This window comes from Triticum urartu, chromosome 1A, assembly GCF_056163025.1.
Source record: "Triticum urartu cultivar PI428250 chromosome 1A, HENAU_Tu73, whole genome shotgun sequence".
NCBI lineage: Eukaryota > Viridiplantae > Streptophyta > Magnoliopsida > Poales > Poaceae > Triticum > Triticum urartu.
In genome coordinates, this window is record NC_141873.1 from 421517181 (window position 1) to 421522365 (window position 5185).

Consider the following 5185-nt stretch of genomic DNA (forward strand, 5'->3'; position numbering starts at 1 on the left):
ATTTACAGAGGTACTTACCATGTATTTTTGTGATATGTGTGGTGACTAGCACAAGCTTGCAAAGTAGTGCAATCGGTAATGCTGATTTCAGGGACTTAGAATTTCACTAAGTCCTTGATCTATTTTTGTCATTATGCCATATGTTCATGTTGTTTCCTAGTGATCCGTGCCTCTTTTGAGGATGATCAGTAAGGATGATTTGTTAACATTGTGGTGCACTATCCATCCATGTCTTTGTTTGCATTTATGGAGCACCCTAGCTTGAGTCAATCGAGCTCTACTTTTGCTATTTCGTGAATCCTGGCAGATTGTTGACTTGTTAGCGATTTTGCCGAGGATGTTGCTATTGATCTGTGCATGCTATGTTGTTGTTCTTGCCACGTCTAGCTTCTATGATATGTATTCTTGATGGGTGTATGCTTTGTTTGTCATGCCATGCTCTGTAGTGAGTGCATTGAGCTCGTAAACATGCCTACTCGTTAACTGATTTGCATGCTCCAGTTTTTCACTAAGTCTGTAATCTGATTATGTTTTTGCCATGTTCACATGCTTGCAATTGTATTTTCTGATCCCTTTTGGCTCAAGGTCACTAAGGGGCTTTTGTTAAGTGCTTTGAGTATCTTCATTCCATTCCTTGCTTTGCCATGTTAAGTTCCTGTAGCATGTAGTTTTCATGCTCTAAAGTGTGCTACCTGATGTTAAATTCCAGACTTGTGTTAATTTCACTAAGTCTGAAACCTGTTATCTTTTGCACTTTTGTCATGCTTGTTTGAACCTGTTAATGGATGAATTGGCCATATCTCAGTGTTTATCTTTTGTCAAGCATCATGAGTGGATCCCTGCCATGTATTTTGTTGTCACGTTTGAGTGCTGTAGCATAATTATCTTGATGCTTTTAGATGGCTACTTGCTGATTAGCGCAGACCGGTGCCATATTTGTTTTGCTTGCCATTTCCAAACCATGCATCCGATTCCGGTGATCTTTATATCGATTTCAACCGAAATCACCTCACTTTTCCAGTGGCACTCTTGGATTTCCAAGTTAAGGCCAGGTTCAATCATTCCTTGTCAAATCTTGCATATGCATCATATATCGCGTCCCGCATAGCATACCATGTTTGCATCATGTTGTTTGAGCATTGCACGTGGTTGATTGTGTTCCTTTTGATTGTTTGTCTTGTTTGGGTAGAGCCGGGAGACGAGTTCGTGAACGAGGAGCCCGTTGAGTTTGCTTACGAGGATCAAGTCAACTCTGACAACTTTGCAGGCAAGATGATCATACCCTCGAAATCACTTATATCTTTGCTTGCTAGATGCTCGCTTTTTTGCTATGCCTATTCTACGATGCCTACCATTTTCTTAGCATGCCTCCCAAATTGCCATGTCAAACCTCTAACCCACCATGTCCTAGCAAACCATTGATTGGCTATGTTACCGCTTTGCTCAGCCCCTCTTATAGAGTTGCTAGTTGCAGGTGAAGATTGGAGATTGTTCCTTGTTGGAACATTGTTTATTGTTGGGATATCACTATATTGTCTTGTTATATTAATGCACCTATATACTTGGTAAAGGGTGGAAGGCTCGGCCTTTTGCCTAGTGTTTTGTTCCACTCTTGCCGCCCTAGTTTCCGTCATATCGGTGTTATGTTCCCCGATTTTGCGTTCCTTACGCGGTTGGGTTATAATGGGAACCCCTTGACAGTTCGCCTTGAATAAAACTCCTCCAGCAATGCCCAACCTTGGTTTTACCATTTGCCACCTAGCCTCTTTTTCCCTTGGGTTTTCGGAGCCCAAGGGTCATCTTTATTTTAACCCGCCACGGGCCAGTGCTCCTCTGAGTGTTGGTCCAAACTAGGGCCCTGTGCAGCGCCCCCTCGGGGAAACTCGAGGTTTGGTTTTAGTTTTATGGAGAGCTCATCTGAGTGTGCCCTGAGAACGAGATATGTGCAGCTCCTATCGGGATTTGTCGGCACATTCGGGCGGTGTTGCTGGACTTGTTTTACCATTGTCGAGGATGTCTTGTAAAACCGGGATGCCGAGTCTGATCGGAATGTCTTGGGAGAAGGAATATCCTTCGTTGACCGTGAGAGCTTGTGATGGGCTAAGTTGGGACTCCCCTCCAGGGATTTGAACTTTCGAAAGTCGTGCCCGTGGTTATGGGCAGATGGGAATTTCTTAATGTCCGGTTGTAGATAACATGAAACTTAACTTAATTAAAATGAATCAACCGCGTGTGTTACCGTGATGGTCTCTTCTCGGTGGAGTCCAGGAAGTGAACACGGTGTTGGAGTAATGCTTGACATAGGTTGTTCTAGGATCACTTCTTGATCATAGATCTTCGTTCGTGCTTTGCCTTCTCTTCTCGCTCTCTTGTGCGAACAGGTTAGCCACCATATATGCTAGTCGCTTGCTGCAGCTCCACATATTACCTTGCCTTACCCATAAGCTTAAATAGTCTTGATCGCGAGGGGTGCGAGATTGCTGAGTCCCCGTGACTCACAGATTACTTCCAAACCAGATGCAGGGACCGATGATACCGTTCTAGACGATGCGCGTGAGCTCAAGTGGGAGTTCGATGAAGACTCTCGCCGTTACTATGTGTCTTTCCCAGATGATCAGTAGTGGTGCCCAGTTGGGGGCGATCGGGGACCGTGTCGCATGTGGGGTTTGATCTTTTATTTTGGTACCGTAGTCGTACCATGAGTGTATTGGATGATTGTAATGTTATTCATGTATTTGTGTGACGTGGCGAGTGTAAGCCAACTATGTACCTTTACCCCTTTTATCTATTTACATGGGTTGTTGTGAAGATTACCTTACTTGCGACATTGCTTTCAATGCGGTTATGCCTCTAAGTCGTGCTTCGACACGTAGGAGATATAGCCGCATCGAGGGCGTTACATCAACATAAGTAGCAAAATATTCACAGAAAGAAGCTACTATCTCAAAATCAAGTCCATATTTAGTGCTAAACTTACAGAAAATATCGGTATCCATAAAAGATTTAACACAATCAAACTTAGGTGTCATACCTGACTCCTTACCATTGTCGAGGTCCCAATCTTCAGAGTTGCGTTTAATTCTATCCAATAAATCCTATCTAAATCCAATAGTCTTCATCATAAAAGAGCCAGCACAAGAATTATCGAGCATGGTGCGATTATTTTCAGAAAGCCGAGCATAAAATTTTTGAAGAATTGTTTCTCTTGGAAGCTCATGATTGGGGCATGAATATAACATTGATTTAAGCCTCCCCCAAGCTTGAGCGATGCTTTGTCCTTCACGAGGCCAAAAATTATATATAATTGCGAGCACGATGAACAAGATGCATAGGGTAATACTTTTGATGAAATTCCAATTTCAATCTTCTGTAGTTCCATGATCCCATATCATCACATAGCCTATACCATATCAATGTGTCTCCCTTCAAAGATAAAGGGAAGACCTTCTTCTTAGAAACATCATCGGGAATACCTGCAAGCTTAAATAATCCACAAACTTCATCCACATATATTAGGTGTTCATCAGGATCCTTTGTTCCATCTCCTGTAAAAGGATTAGCTAGCAGTTTTTCTATTATACTCGAAGGATACTCATAAGGAATTTCATTTTCAATAGGTTCAATAGGTTAAGGAGCAACTATTTGATCTACTGGTCGGGGTGAAGATACCCCGAACAAGCCCCTCAGAGGATTACTTTCCATAGTAACAAGTGATAGTAAATTTCAGCACACTATATAAATTTTTCCTTACCAAATTCCACCTACCAAAGGCGCTTCACTCCCCGGCAACGGCACCAGAAAAGAGTCTTGATGACCCACAAGTATAGGGGATCTATCATAGTCCTTTCGGTAAGTAAGAGTGTCGAACCCAACGAGGAGCAGAAGGAAATGATAAACGGTTTTCAGCAAGGTATTCTCTGCAAGTACTGAAATAAGTGGTAACAGATAGTTTTGTAATGAGATAATTTGTAACGAGCAACAAGTAACAAAAGTAAATAAAGTGCAGCAAGGTGGCCCAATCCTTTTTGTAGCAAAGGACAAGCCTGGACAAACTCTTATATAAGGAAAAGCGCTCCCGAGGACACATGGGAATATCGTCAAGCTAGTTTTCATCACGTTCATATGATTTGCGTTCGGTACTTTGATAATTTGACATGTGGGTGGACCCATGCTTGGGTGATGTTCTTACTTGAACAAGCATCCCACTTATGATTAACCTCTATTGCAAGCATCCGCAACTACAACAAAAGTATTAAGGTAAACCTAACCATAGCATGAAACATATGGATCCAAATCAGCCCCTTACGAAGCAACGCATAAACTAGGGTTTAAGCTTCTGTCACTCTAGCAACCCATCATCTACTTATTACTTCCCAATGCCTTCCTCTAGGCCCAAATAATGGTGAAGTGTTATGTAGTCGACGTTCACATAACACCACTAGAGGCTAGACAACATACATCTCATCAAAATATCGAACGAATACCAAATTCACATGACTACTAATAGCAAGACTTCTCCCTTGTCCTCAGGAACAAACGTAACTACTCACAAAGCATAAACATGTTCATAATCAGAGGGGTATTAATATGGATAAAGGATCTGAACATATGATCTTCCACCAATTAAACCAACTAGCATCAACTACAAGGAGTAATTAACACTACTAGCAACCTACTAGCACCAATCCCGGACTTGGAGACAAGTATTGGATACAAGAGATGAACTAGGGTTTTGAGATGAGATGGTGCTGATGAAGATGTTGATGGAGATTGCCCTCTCCCGATGAGAGGAGCGTTGGTGATGACGATGGCGATGATTTCCCCCTCCGGGAGGGAAGTTTCCCCGGCAGACTAGCTCTGCCGGAGCTCTAGATTGGATCCACCAAGGTTCCGCCTCATGGCAGTGGAGTTTCGTCCCGAAAGGTTGCCTCCTTTTTTTCTCGATGAAAGACTTCATATAGGAGAAGTTGGTCATTGAAGAGACACCAGGGGGGCCATGAGGTAGGGGGCGCGCCCCCCACCCTTGTGAGAAGGGTGTGTGCCCCCTGGTCTTCATCTTTGGCGAGGATTTTTCATTATTTGTTATAAGGTGTTCCGTGGAGTTTCAGGACTTTTGGAGTTGTGCAGAATAGGTCTCTAATATTTGCTCCTTTTCCAGCCCAGAATTCCAGCTGCCGGCATTCTC